A 16,130-nucleotide genomic window follows, 5' to 3' on the forward strand; every position below is an offset into this window, starting at 1 on the left:
CAGTGAAATCTGATTATCTCAATGAGATAATTGGTTATTAAACAAACTAAGACAACTTTTTGTATTTCAAAATTTTAAAGTCCAATGAGTCATTTTTACATGTAAAGAAAAAGGTTGTGAGACGACAGTATGATCCATTTTTACAAATTAAACTTGTATTTTTCTATACCCGTTTTCAATAGAAAGATGCCCTTGATCAAACCTCACGGTCAGCTCCGCGAGACCTGCATCGTCTTCTCGGGGCAACTCGGGGGGTGACCGACCACCGCCACCAAAAGCCGTCCCTTCACGCAACCCAGCCGGTCGCCGCCGCCGCTCGCCGGTGAGCGATTGCGTTCAACAAGACAGCCATCCACAACATACTTCACCCTTCATTCCCCCTTCCTCTCTTCTCCAAGCTTTGCTCCGCTTCTCTGGATGCTCGGTGACGAGTCAGATCCTCGTCTTCCAAGGCCATCATGCCCTTTATCTGGTGCACCATGCCCTCCAGCGGCTCTAGCAGTGGGGTGGCCTGTCGGCGCCATGAAGCCATCATGCGGTGGCTATTGTTGCTGTTCTCCGGGACATGAAAGTGATAGGCGCTCTCGTCGCGTCCTTTGCTAGGGAGATTTGACTTTTTATCATTATAGAAATCGACACCTTCTCATATAGCACTTTAATAAATGTCAATATAATTTTACCAGCAAAAAGAGAAAAGTCATACGAAAATACTATATTCGTTCGCGTGGCACGCCAGCCCCCTCACTCCAGCGTGGATATGAGTCAGCAACGCGCGTGAAATGTCACTCCTACCCCTCCCTTCATCCACTCCCGCAGCCCGCTGGACGAATACTCCGTCCTGCCGCCGCCGAGGGAGAGGGAGAGCACGTCCACACCGAGCGACCTCCGTGGCCTTGAGGATGTCGGAGCTGAAGCACCCGCTGACCCAACACACCTTTGTACGAGCACCGTACCCGAGCAGGTCCATGCCCTGGATGGTGCCGCCGGCCGCGGTGCTCGACGTGGTTGCCGTCGGCGGCCTCGGATAGCAGCTGCCGCGACAAGGCCGTCGAGGTCTGCAGCGAGCTAGACGCTAACGATGAAGCCGTGGACGACGAAGCTGACGAACAACGAGGAGCTCCCGCGCCGCGCGCACGTAGACGCCGGTTGCTGCATTCCGCAACGGAGGCGATCGGCGTGGCGATGCTGGAGCGGCTGCACGCGTGCCCGCTGGGCCGGAACCACGCGTTGGTCGGGGAAGCCGACGCCACGACAACGGCCTCGCCGCCGGGGACGATGCCTCGCGCACGACGACGGCCTCGCCGCCGGGGACCAGCTAGGCCTCGGTTACCAGCCCTTGGAGCGCGCACCTCGACGCCAGCACGTCCCTCCCGGCGACGAACGGGTGGGCAAGAAGCTCCGCCACGGACGCCCTCCTGCAGTAGTCTTTCTACAGGCACGCAGCGATGAAGCTTCGGAGCTCCGGTGACGCCACGCCGTCGGGAAGCACAGGCGGCTCGCCGAAGCAGATGGCGCACATGTTCGGTTGCTGCCCAGCGGGGAGCAGGGGGTAGCGGGCCATGAGCAGCTCCAGGACAGTGACCCCGAGGCTCCACACGTCGGCGGCGCAGGGGTCGTAGTGCCCGCCGTGTGCCTCCGGGTCAAAGCGCTCCAGGCTCATGTACGCGGCGGTGCCCACGTACGACGTGCAGTGGTCGCCGGCGCGGGGGAGCACCCTGGCGATGCCGAAGTCGGCGACCTTGATCTCCCCGGCCGTGGTGGCGAGGAGGTTCGCGGGCTTGATGTCGAGGTGCACGATGCGGCGGGCGTGGAGGTAGGCCAGCACGGAGAGCGACTGCGCCGCCACCTCCGCGCCGGGTCCTAACCGCGTCGAGCGACCCGCCGTCCGCCAGCTCAAGGAGCGCGCACGTCTCGCGGTGGCGCACCTTGTACACGGTGCCACCGTTCCCGCGTCCCAGGACGGCGAGCCTGTCGAAGTCGGCGAGGCGGAACTGGCTCGACCGGGCGAGCGGTGTCGAGGCGGACTGCGGCGCGGCAACCACCGGAGGAGGGTTGGCGTGCCGGAAGGACGACTCCTGGACGGCGGGACGGGAGGGGACGTTCAGCTACAGGAGTGCGGGAGAGCCAGGTGCGGGCGGCGTCGTCGCCGTCGAGCGTGCGCACCGCCGGGGCGAAAATGCCAGCTGCGTGGGTGGATAGGAAAAGGGCAGGAGGGACATTTCACACGTCCTGCTGGCTTGAATCCACGCTGGCATGAAAAGCTGGTGTGCCGCATAAGGAAAAGTGGTAAATTTATAGCTGTTTTCTCTCATCGCTGATAAAAATATAGGGGCAACCGTTAACATGGTATGTGAGGAGGTGCCATTTGTTATAATGGTACAAAGTTAAATCTCTCCCTTTGCTGGCTCCGGGGTGCCGGAGAACATAAGCTTTATGGGTAGGTGCTTGACGGCACCGTAGTGGTAGTGGTAGTGGCTCATGTGTCTGTCTGCCTTTGTTCTTTACTCGGGGCACTCGTCCACAACCATTGGTGACCTGTGCCCACTACTCTTTGTGAGTTGTCAAGGGCTCAAGCTTCAAGCAGTGGGTGCTCATGCAATGGTGGGCGTGGTAACACCCCCACGCTCGTCGCAATGCGTATTCGTGGGTAATGTTGTGCCTTGAACTCATTACCCTCTAGTTTAGCGGTTGCAGGGAGCTTTAGGCGAAAGTCGTGCCCGACATGTCGGTTGTTGTCCACGACGACATCGTCGGGTGCCGCTAATCTTCTTGGAGGCGTCGTTGCAGCCTTCTCCACACTGTAACTGTAGAGTACCTCTGGTTCTTTTGATCTAGTGGTAGCATCATCACTGTTGCAGCCTACTTGTAGGCGTTGTTGTGGAGGTTCCTCTCAGGCTTAACTCAACAACCTTTCTACAGGGTCCTCTGTTTACGCTTTCTATATGGGTGCTTGTTGACATTTCTTAGCATCGCCTTTTACTAGGTTGTCATCCCTAGTAATGATGTCAGAAATATTTGTTGGTAATTATTAATGACACTTGTATATTTAGAAAAGATTATATATGCTGAAGTAATCCACAAGCGCATAGATAATCTATCATTGTAACATTTCACCCGGAAGTATACTAGGTATCGTTATTTATATTTTTTCACAGGGAGGAGCGGTGGGGTGGCTAGAGATATTGACAAATATGTATACTTAGGATGAAATCATTAACTCAACTCTCATGCTATAACAGGGGTAAGCCAAATGATAAATAAATGATAAATGTAAGGCATTGATAATAATCCAGAGATAAAAATAGATACTCATAAATAAATGTAGTATGGCTAGGCATGAGATTAATTAAGAGAAAAGATTCCTAAATTATTTCTTAATTACTAAGTCTTTTGTACACTCCAGTATATATACTTTCATCTATAGCATAACTAACTCTGTATATACGCATAAAGAACATTACTAAGGAAGATCAAGAACAGAGCTTAATTCCCTTCGCAACCGGGTTCTACTTGTTCTACAAACGGGGAGTAGACTACAAAGGACTCAACGAGAATGTCACACTCGTGATCTACCACATGGCCCGGAATGTAGAGTGCATCCGCAGATAAATAATATTTAAGCACCACGCTTACATAATGTCGATCACTTAACTCACTCGAGTACTGAGCTAAGCGCTTTGCGAACTTATGCATAAATTCATCATCAATCATGACTATATCAAGCATACTACTAGAGCAAACTAGGAACATAATAAATAAAAACATAGTATTGAAATAGCACAAAGTCATGAAAAATATAGAGAGATACAATGGCTATACCAGCCTCCAGATGATGAATCCAGAATCCTAAGCAATAGCCCAACTCTACTTGAATCTTGCTAGCTAGCCTATACTAGAACTTTGAGGAATTGGAGATATATTCTATTCTTTTTCTGGAAACACTAACTTCTGATCTGACGATTCTTCTGATTGCAGATCAGGGTTATGCCCTGGGGGGGGGGGTGAAAGGTCCTAATATAGCTAGAGGGGGGTGAATAGCCTATTTAAAAATCTACAAACCAACTAGAGCAATTTGATTAGTATAACAAATAGCGAAATGCAAACTTGCTCTAGCTCTACAAGGGTTGCAAGCCACCTATCCAACAATTCTAGTTGCTATGATCACTAAACACACAATTTGCTATGTCACTACTCACTAAGAGCTCTCACACTTGCTACACTAAAGAGTTCCACTAGATGAACTTAAATTACAAAGTAAGCTCTCAATTCTAGCTACACTAAAGAGCTTGCTACAACTAGTTTGCAAGAATATAAATGAGTGAGTAGAGTGATTATACCGCCATGTAGGGGAGTGAACCAATCACAAGATGAATACTAAATCAATCACCAGAAGAATACCAAAGGGCAAGAGACAACCAATTTTTCTCTCGAGGTTCACGTGCTTGCCGACACGCTAGTCCCCGTTGTGTCGACCAACACTTGGTGGTTTGGCGGCTAAGAGGTGTTGCACAAACCTCATCCACACAATTGGACACCGCAAGAACCTACCCACAAGTGAGGTAACTCAATGACATGAGCAATCCACTAGAGTTACCTTTCGGCGCTCCGCTGGGGAAGGCACAAGACCCCTCACAATCACCACGATCAGAGCCAGAGATAATCACCAACCTCCGCTCAACGATCCTCGCTGCTTCAAGCCATCTAGGTGGCGGCAACCACCAAGAGAAACAAGTGAATCCCGCAGCGAAACACGAATACCAAGTGCCTATAAATGCAATCACTCAAGCAATGCACTTGGATTCTCTCCTAATCTCACAAAGATGATGAATCAATGATGGAGATGAGTGAGAGGACTTTGGCTAAGCTCACAAGGTTGCTATGTCAATGCAAATGGCCAAGAGAGTGAGCTTGAGCCAGCCATGGGGCTTAAATAGAAACCCCCATGAAATAGAGTCGTTGGCTCCTTAGTCCACTAAAAAAATAGGGCGACTGGATGCGCAGGTTAGATCGACCGTTCGCTGGACCCCAGCGTCCGGTCGCGCGATGTGGGCCACTTGTCCCCTGCTTCAAACACTGATCACCCGATCTCAACGGTCATCAGTATGTTTAAGTTGTGACCGGACGCGCTGCTTTGAAGTGATCGGACGCAGGACCTCAGCGTCCGGTCGTTTCCAGTTTTCCAGTAAGCATCCAGAAGCGAAGAATCACGACCGGACGCATCCGGTCATGCCCGACTGGACTCAACTAGTGTCCGGTCACTTGGCGTCTCCTCTGTGCGCTGCCACGTCAATAGGACCAGATGCACCCCGTCAGCGTCTGGTCACTAAGTGACCCAACGTCCGGTCGAAGACCGACGCCAGCGTCTTTCATGCTTCCACTGACCAGACGTGCCGGTCCTACCGAGACCAGCGTCTGGTCACTTACAGTGACCTCCGTCTTTTATGTATAGAGCGCCGGTGGCACCGTCGAATTATCCGCACTCTACAGGCGGACACTCCATCGGTGAAGTTTCTAACCCTTGCTCAAATGTGTCAACCACCAAGTGTATCACCTTGTGCACATGTGTTACCATATTTTCACAAACATTTTCAAGGGTGTTAGCACTCCACTAGATCCTAAATGCATATGTAATGAGTTAGAGTATCTAGTGGCACTTTGATAACCACATTTCAATACGAGTTTCACCCCTCTTAATAGTACGGCTATCAATCCTAAATGTGCTCACACTCACTAAGTGTCTCGATCACTAAAACAAAATGGCTCCTACTATTTATACCTTTGCCTTGAGCCTTTTATTTTTCTTTCTTCTTTTTCAAGTTCAAGCATTTGATCATCACCATGCCATCACCATCATCATGATCTTCACCATTGCTTCATTACTTGGAGTAGTGCTACCTATCTCACAATCACTTTGATAAACTAGGTTAGCACTTGGGGTTTCATCAATTAACCAAAACCAAACTAGAGCTTTCAGGGTGGCAGAGGCTGGTATATATAGGGGGTAGCGCCAATTCTGGACCCTCGAATCAATCTGACTTAAAAGAATGGTAGAGATGCAAACCCTAAGGTGGTGGAGAACCGACGTAGCGAGGAGAGGCTGCCCTATGGGCCCCCTAGGCTAGCCGGCTTGTAGGTGGGGCCGACCATCCCCTCGAGGTCTTCTTCGGTGGGTTGCCCTCTGGTGTCTTCTAAAACCTTCTGGAGTTGTTTTCATCACAGATAATTATGATTAATTCTACCAATTGAGTCCACCTTGATGGATTTCTAAATAAACCCTATTGAAAACACAGATTTACCAAAACTCGTGGAATTTATTAGTTTAAACCCCTCAACCTATGTTGATCATTATTTTCTTACATTATATTGATGGTTTATGATGGTTGATAACTACCATCAACAGTGCACAAGCTGCTCATTGGATGGTGCCTAGCTACCAGTTTTTCTTTGCCCTCACATCCTATGATCCTTGATTGCATTATCTCAACATATGTTTGGTTATCAAGACCATGATCCCCTCTCATGTATCTCCTAATCCTTTGGCCATCGGTTCTCCCTCCCTTGAGGTTTCCTCCCCTCTAGTGGCGTTGGAGGGCGACAATTGGATCTCAAATGTGCTCAATAGATGACGTGCATCATAGTTGTCGTTTGTCAATCTCGACTCGATCGATTAGTGCCTAACAATCATATGTGGAATGGAGGTCATTAGGACTTCGTCACTTGGTGGTGCATTTTTGGGCGATTAACGACCTACCTCGGTGTGAGAGTTTATGCCTTGACCTTATAGCATTGTTGTTCCTCCTCATGTATGTTGTTTGTCGTTATTTCTTCTTCTTCTCATGTATATTGTTGGTGTTCATGTTCTTCTCGCTTTCGTTTCTTTGTATGTCTGGAGGGACCATGTAACTAGCGCCTGGTGTCCTTGGTTCCTAACCTCATTGGTATTAGTGGAAAATTATCTAGATGAAGACTATTCATTCCATAGTGCCTTAAAAGACTATAAAGATGCCTTTCGAGTCTACAATCTTCACAAGCTTCTAAACTTCTAAAGACAATTGAAAGGAAAAACACACTGAGCATATTTGTCTACATCTTTTATAACAGCTTCCTATTTCTCTAACATAGCCGCTGCCACTGATACTACTAGAAATATCCACTTCTACGACAAAAATCTTAATGACGAATATGAAACCGTCATAAAAGAGCGCTTTTTATGATGAATATTTCTGTTTCATCATAGATCAATGGTGATGATCCTACAACCCTCCATTTCTATGACAAAATCAGGCATCATCACAAGAAACATCATAGAAGAACGCGAGGTTTCATCATAGATCTCCCGTGCGACTCATCTGTGACAATCTCCTTTAAAACTACGACGAATAGGGCTTTGTCATTGAACTAATTACACATCTGTGATGAACAATATTCGATCTATAACGAACGGCTTCGTCATAGATCTCCACACAATACTTTCTCCATCCGACGTGTACTTGTGGGACCTATAGTTACTCATCCGTGATGCTTGCTATTCATCATAAAAGTCTTCGCTCGATCTTTTTTCCATGCGACGTGTACCTATGGGACCTTTCTTCATCTGATGTGTACCTATGGGATCTTTCTCCATCTGACGTGTACCTATGGGACCTGCAGTTACTCATCCATGATGCTTGCAATTCTTCGTAGAAGTCTCTGCTCGGTCCTTTCTCCATCCAACGTGTACCTGCGGGACCCTTCAGCATTCGACATGTGGGACCCGACGACCCATCTCCATCCGACCTATGGGACCCGACGGCTGTGTGGATGCCCTATAGGTTGACCTAATTTTGATATATCTCCTACAAGTGGAAACAAATCTGTGCTCACTAGACTTATGGCGGCGGCGGAGGAGGCAGAGGTCGAGGATCCCCAGTCTACTGTGGTGGCTCAGGCGTCCTTTTGGTGGTGGGGCGGGGCTCTCCTAGTGGAGCACGGTGGCATTAGCGTCCATATGATTAGGTGTGTGCCATGGTAGAGGCGGCTTACAGCCGAGTCATGCCAGTTCAAAGAACAAAGGTATGGGTACCTTCTTCTATGATTATAGAACATTTTCTGTACATGATAAAGTAAAGAACACATAAAGAAAGACTATTATGTATAAATTTCAATTGAAATCAATGCTTTTGTCACACAAAATTAGAAAACCAGACTGTTCCATAGTATGATATGAACAGATGCACAGATTAGTGCTCTTGAACACTATATGCTTTGGTCTAATGCTAGTTTTGCCATTGTCCACCCAATGGTCGAAACTCTAACAGACTTTGCATAATTTTGCTACAACAAATGGGCAGATCCTGGATTCCTAATGGGAGACCATTCTCACTAACATTCATCATAGGAGTTGAAGAGTTCATGGATATGGTTTGAACAAAAATACCTAGAGCAAATGATCCCTTGCCCATGTACACATTGTCTTAACTAGGTGGTTAAAACTTGGCAGGAGGTGAAGGATGACTTACTTATACACATAATGTCACCCACATACACCACATGGATTCATCATGGGGAAGAGGGAGGAGGTACTGACATATAGAGCCATCATATGTGCATGGATATCATCATGATAGTTGGATTACAGAGGAGGAGGAGCAGGAGGACTATGATGATAACATATTACCAGATTTTGATGATTTAGTTCAAAACCAGTTGACATCTTAAGAGCAGGCTAGAAGAGTCCCAAAGTTTGAAAGAGTGTTGGATGAGTTGAAGCAATCAATTTCTTTTGGATCTACCTTCTCAAGATACTCCTTCCTTGTCAGGTTGCTCTATACCAAGTCCCACTATCGAGTTAGCAACAACTATTTTGATGCACTATTAGCGTTGCTGTCAGATGCATTCCCTAGTAGCAACATACCAAAATCATGTGAGGAGGCACACAAATATATTCAAGAATTGGGACAAGGTTATGAAAGTATTCATGTGTGCAAGAATAACTATGTGTTGTTTTAGGTTGATCGTGAGGAATTGCAAGCGTACCCAAAATGCAGAGAGTCTAGATGGGAGGATGTAGATGGTAGTAGGAAGGTTCCTCATAAGGTTTTGAGGCATTTTCCTCTAATACCGAGGTTGCAAAGGATCTTTGCTGCTTGAGGAACAACAGCGTACGCCGAATGGCACGAGACTAAGTGAGAGAAGAATACCGGTAAAATGAGCCATCCAGCAGACAGGGAGGCATGGCAGGACTTTGGTAGAAAGCACCCAACTTTTGAAGATGATACAAGGAACTTGAGACTTGCCATCGCCACTGATGGTTTCAATCCATTTGGCAACTTTAGCTTGACATATAGTATGTGGCTTGTTCTTGTAATGCCTCTAAACCTACCACCATGGGAATGTGTGAACCCATTGAATTGCTTTATGTCTCTACTGATCCTAGGCCCAACCTCTCCAGGAAAGGATTTTGATGTATTCTTGGAGCCTCTTATAGAAGAACTAAAAGAACTATGGAAGGGTGTTGACACTTTTCATGTACTACATTGTGATAATAAGAAAGGCTTCACTCTGCGTGCTCTCATGCTTTGGTGCATACATGATTTTCTAGCATTGAGCACCTTGTTAGGCCGAACTACAAAAGGTTATTGTGCATGTATTTATTGTGACAAAAATCCATTGTCAAGGATCCTAAGAAAGAAGCTAGGTTACCTTGGACACCGTCGTTACCTTCCTAGGGATCACACTTGGAGGAAGAACTTGGATTTTGATGGAGAAACTAAGGACTGAGATGCGTCGGAAAAGGTCACCTTATAGGAGGTCCTTGAGGAGCTCAAGAAGGTGAAAGATGTCTGTCCAGGTAAGCACGGTGGAAAAAGGAAACAAAAGCATGGAGAAGACTAGTGATTTATAATCGAAAATCTGCTTGGTGGGGGCTGTCGTATTGGAAGGACCTATTGCTGCCACACAATCTTGATGCCATGCACATTGAGAAGAACATATGTGAAAACATTCTTTGGACATTGCTAAAAGTGGAAGGGCAACACAAAGGACACAATGAACACTAGGCTAGATTTGCATGATATGAACATAAGGCCTCAATATCAAGGCGTGCAGCAAGGCACCTCGCTTAAATTCCCAGAAGCTCACTATGTCATGACGGAAAAACATAGAGCAGAATTTTGCAAGTTCCTTAAAGGTGTCAAGTTTCCAGATGGTTATGTAGCCAACCTATCAAAATCCATAAGTGCAGATGGTACCAAGGTAGTTGGCAAGCTAAAAACGCATATTTGCCTGCAGGCTTAAGAGGTTTTGTTCCTAAAGATGTATACAAAGCTATTTTAGAACTTGGGAACTTCTTTAGGCAACTGTGTAGTAGAACTCTAAGGAAAGAAGTCATGGAAAAGCTAAAATGGGACATCCCACTCATCTTATGCAAGCTTGAGAAAAAATTTCTACCGGCCTTTTTTGATGTTATGGTGCAATTGGCTATCCATCTACCTAACGAGGTACTTCTTAGGGTCCCCATATAGTACGGATGGATGTACCCAATAGAACAACGACTGGGCACATTGAAGAATTTATTAAGGAACAGGGCTAGGCTTGAAGGATCAATTGCGGAGGCTTACTTAAAAAGTGATATGTTGGTATTTTGGGAGAGGTTCATGGATGATCTTAAAACAAGATATAACTAGGATGACAATATGTCACATGATGGGCCAGCACCTGGTGAGACCTCTATTTTCATGCATGGTGTCAAGCCCATTGGCCAGATTAGGGTAAATGACATCAAGTATAAAGCCGAAATCAATAAGCTAGCTTGGTATGTGCTTAATAACTATGACGAGGATGGACCATATGTGCAGTAAGTATGATTTTTTATATGTTGATTTACTATTTCCTATATTATGTTTGAAATATTACCAATAATAATGCTTATGTGCTACAGAATATATAAACAAATTTTAGAGGAACAAGGGGCAAGTGATGATGTTGATAGTAGGCTAGCAGTAGAGTTTCCAGCGTGGTTTAAGTCTCATGTACGTGATTAGCATATTTTAGTTCTGTTAGGCCAATCATTGATAGAATTATACGACAACTTAGCGGTGACGGGGGTTTCATGTTTGTGTGCAGATCGAGGAGCTACATAGAGAGAAACCAACATAGGTCAGTGAAGGTTTGTATGCACTATCATGTGGTCCTGATACCTGAGTCTGGGTCTATGTAGCTTGCAGTATTAATCCCTACGTACACAGAACAGTGGTGTCATGACCGCCATCACACATGAAGGCCAATTAGTGGAATTTTATGGTGTCCTTAGAGAAGTTATTCAGTTAGTGTATAACTCCAGCGTACAAAGCCATAGGATGGTGGTTCTTCTGCACTATGACTGGTACAATATAGATGGCACTATGAAGTCTGCAAGCATTGACGATGACGGACATTTCAGATCCATCAACATTAAATCATTCTGGTATAAGGATGACCCTTTAATTCTCGCAACATAGGCAAGGAAGATTTTTTATCTGTAGGACACCTCCTTGGGCAAAGATTGGCGGGTCCTGCAGAAGTTTGAACATAGGTATATGTATGACGTGAATGAAATAGAGCCTATAGTGCACCAAGATGATCATTGTTCTAACAATGAGCATGAAGTCCTACTGGGTGATGGTGATCAGGTTATGCACGAAGCTAGTAATGATGGAGAAGGCACTATCATTGAAGCCAATTTAGAAGACCTTCTAAGAGATAAGAGGGAAGCAGTTGGCATACTTGAAGGCAGCGAGGATGAAGATGAGGATGAAGATGATACTAGAAACCAGTATTGTAGTGATGACAGTAACTGTGGCGGCAGAGATCACATGTCTGGAGGTGACGATGACTTGTAGGAGATTTCATGTATAATCTTTGGAAAAACATGTATTCTAAAGATGCACTTTGCTTTGGATTTCTAGCTTTATATTTTGAACATGTTCAGTATGTTCAGTTATTATAAACTTGTGCTTCAATGAACACATAGGATTTGTCCGCCGAGGCTAGTACTACACTATGCGGACTGTCTATTGTGTACATGACTATTCCATTCAATGGCAACTAGTACTTGTTATAGGTTCATATACACTATATAAGCCATTGATATAAAACATTCCTTTCACATAGCATGCTTCAACCACTACGATGAGATCATTAATCAGTTCGACCAGCATGCTAAGTACGTATACTAATACGTGTCTGGTTTACTAAACCGAGACACAAAGCAACCCTTGTGCGGTTGCCAATAGTGAATTGAATGCAGGAGGAAAGCCTCTACAATTATTTCACTCCAAAAATGCAGTCACAACAGTCGAGGGGTAGACTAAAGAGTGAAGAGGAGTTGCTTTTATAAGCAATTTCTCTTGGTTGGTTTTGCAGAGGCATGTAAGCAGCTAGCTAGAGATGTCTACAATTTTTATTATTCGATGAGAGATCAAATGGACAACGGCGGACTTTCTGGCATGTGTAGTAAAAAAATACAATAGCTATGCCTCCTCCATTGTGCATTATATCGAGGCAACACTTGTTCAAATGAACTCCTCGCTGCATGGTTCTTGCAAATTCAACAAATTTTATCGAAGACATGAGTTGGGTCCACCACAGATCAAAGCCACTCATGACTACTACTACTACTAATATGTTTCTTGTTCACCAAATCAAGGCACAAAGGTATCCTTGCACGGTTAGCAAGAGTTAGAAGTGTCCAGCCCAGTTAGATGGATGATGCTCAGACCATCAAGTGCGCACGAAGATAATGGTAAATGTTACTTTGTGAACCAAAATGTTTGCACAAATGCATAGTGCCATCTGACCATAAGAGGACAGCAGTGCCATCCCACTACTCAAAGGCATCCAGCTATTACCTAGACATACTAGTTCTAACTATAGATGATTAACATGACTCCACATGAGGCAGCATACTAGACCTCTCCGCTATGGCAAACCGGCATGGCCGGACAATCCCTTTAGTCCATCCAGTGCTGGTTCCTTGCTAGGGCGCGATGGCAGGCAATGTTCTTGTCCTTGGTGTAGTAGCCGTCTTGGAGGCCATGTGCCTTTTTCCAGGACATGCGCCCTAGCGTCGGCCTTGTTTCAACCACGGGGCATATGATTGGGGCAGACAGGGCACACCAGGCCACCAAACGGGCTAGCGTGGATGAATAGATTTAGGCCCGTGGGGACAGGCGTTGGGTATCTATGTAGACAATCATCGTCAAAGTCCATTGTGATGTTTCCTATAGAGCCCTTAGACTTGCCCATGACCTCGGTGGACGATGAGGGGGACCACGACGGTGGAGGAGACTCGCTCCCGCCGGGAGCAGATCCGGCAGCGGTGAGCGGACCTAGCGATGGCGAGTAGGACCGCACCGAGGCTGGTGGGTGAATCACCGGTGCTGGTGGCATCAATGTCATCATCGAGGGTGATGGGGAGAGCAATGGTAGCCTAGGAGATAGCCTATAGTAGCACGACGGGAACACCGATCTCCCACGACTAGACATCGACGCTGCCTCCGCCGACAACAACCCGAGGTGCGCCATCGGCCCCAACTCTACTGAACCACTAGAGGAAGCCAGGACTGGAGTCGGTCTACCCTTCCTTGATGCGGTCCTATAGCGGATGGCCTTCATGGCAACCAATGGGGAGGCAAAGGTGGGGACTTTGTGAGGAGAGGCGAGGGCTTTTGCACAATGCAAGGTGGAATGAAACAATTGGAATTGTAGCAAGATAAAGATTTATATTTTCCAAACCGCTATGCGTCACCTCAGGTGCCATCGCACTACCTTAGGAATAACAACTGTATTACACTAGGGAAGGCGTGTGTGACCGAAGATGCAGGAGCAATGGCATACCCAACAGATGTATGGCCATCGAACTTTCTATCTAGGCGAGACTTGTTCAGATGAACTCCTCGTGACATGGTTGTTGCAAGTTCAATAAATTTTATTAGATACATGCAAACAAGATGAGTTGGGCTTACCATAGACCAAAGCCACTCATGACTACTACTACCACTACTGATACATGTTTGGTTCACCAAACCAAGGCATAAAGCAACCCTTGCACGGTTGGATTGAGATATGTCTGGCCTGTTCAGGTTTACAATGCTTGGACCATCACGTGCGCACAAAGATAATGGTAATTGGTACTTTGTGAGCCAAAATGCTTGCACAAATGCTCACATTATGTGCATAATAAGAGGATATCAGTGCTACTAGATAGAAAGATAACGACAAACCAGACTTCATATATATATATATATGGATTATAGCAATGATACGAGTTTAGCCTACATAACCATGCCTTCATCTGCCATAATAATAAGAGGAGAGCAGTGCCATCCCATGAGTAGACATACTATTTCTAACTACAAATGATTAACATGACTTCATACTAATTCTAACGGCACCTCGCAACAAACTAGTCCTAACTACATATGTTGATATGACATGATACTACTAATGAGGTGTGCCATCCCATACCTCTAAGCAAGTCATGCAATAAGGGCACCAACAGGTGTGAACAAAATCCAATGCCTACAAGGTAAATCGGCCTTGGTTGAAGCTAGCAAACCTCTCTGCCACAGTGAACCGGCATGGCCGGACGATCCCTTTAGGCCATCCAGCCCTAGTTCCTTGCTAGGGCATGATGGCGGGCAACGTTCTTGTCGTTGGTGTAGGTGCTGTCTAGGGGCGCATGTGCCCTCCCCAGCACATGTGCCCTAGCGCCGGCCTTGCTCCAACCATGGGCCTTATGGTTGGGGCAAACGGGGCACACCAGACCACCATATGGGCTGACATGCAAGAACAGATTCAGGCCCAAGAAAACAGGCATTGCATAGCTAAGCAGACAATCATCCTCCAAGTCCATCGTGATGTAGCCTGAAGAGCCATCAGACTCGGCCTTAGCCAAGATGTTGGCCACGACATTGGCCTCGGCCAAGATGTCGACCTCATCATCGGCCTCGGCCTCAGCGTCGACGGATGGTGAGGGGGACCATGATGGGCAAGTGACCCACCCATGCGGGGAGTGGATCCGGCGACGACAAGCAAACCCGGCGACAGTGAGCGGGACCGCACCGGGGCCGACGGTGGTGAGAAAACCACCGGTGCCAGTGGCATCAGCGGCATCGCTGAGGGCGATGGGGAGGGCAGCAGCCTAGGAGATGGCGCGAGTCTCAATGATGGGAACACCGATCTATGGGGACTGAAGTCGTCGCCGCCTCCGTCGACACCAACCCGGGGTGAGCCATTGGCCCCGCTTTTGCCGAACCACTGGAGGAAGCAGGGACTGCAGTCAGGCCACCGATGGCCTTCATGGCAACCGATGGGGTGGCAGAGGTGGGTGGCGGGGAGAGGGCTTTTGCTCAATGGAAGGTGGAATGGTAAACAATATGAATTGGAACGAGGACAGGCTTTATGTATACATAGGGACGCTCAGGCTTCTAAGGCAAGATACTCCATAAAGATTTATTTATACATAGGGCTTCTAAGGCTTCTAAGGCAAGATACTCCATGAAGATTTATCTTTCCTAGAGGTGGGTGCCATCATGCTCCCTCGGGAATTGCAACCGTAGTACACCAGCTGCTGCAAAAACAGAGCACATATCCTCCATTTACGTCGATGAGACAGCATGAGTCTTGGCCCGACGACATCAATTGTGTGGCCGGCGGACTTTGTGGCATGCGCAATAAAATTTCATATTTTCTAATCGACTACACTCACTCATCATTTCATCCAATATTATTATTACTAGTAGTAGGGGCGTGGTCACATGTACCGTGTTCTGCTTGACTTTTAATTTAATTCCTAAAAGAAGTAACATTTTTCATAATGTATGACATGGGGCCAGGAGTACATTTGCACAAATTTCATAGTTTGTGATCGACTACACTCACTCGTTTTTCATAACGTATGATATGGACACGTATACTGTCCGACGTGATCAAATATACAGCGGCAGGACTTTCTTGCATGTGTAGTAGAGTTTTTGACGCCTATGGCTCATCTATTCTGCATTAGGTCAGGCTTGCTCCTATCAAAGAAACCTTGCGCGGTTGCCAAGAGCGAAGTGAATGCAGGATGAAAGCTGGACAGGAGTGAAAATTTAAGAGATTTTGACCACCAT

General features: G+C 46.6%; 1 pseudogene; it reads right to left on the reverse strand.

Annotated features, from left to right (window-relative positions):
• Positions 1-743: 743 nt before the first annotated feature.
• LOC136543776 (mitogen-activated protein kinase kinase 9-like) lies at positions 744-15,320 on the reverse strand (annotated as a pseudogene).
• Between the last annotated feature and the right edge of the window lie 810 nt (positions 15,321-16,130).

The sequence above is a fragment of the Miscanthus floridulus genome, chromosome 3, assembly GCF_019320115.1.
Source record: "Miscanthus floridulus cultivar M001 chromosome 3, ASM1932011v1, whole genome shotgun sequence".
Taxonomy (NCBI): Eukaryota; Viridiplantae; Streptophyta; class Magnoliopsida; order Poales; family Poaceae; genus Miscanthus; species Miscanthus floridulus.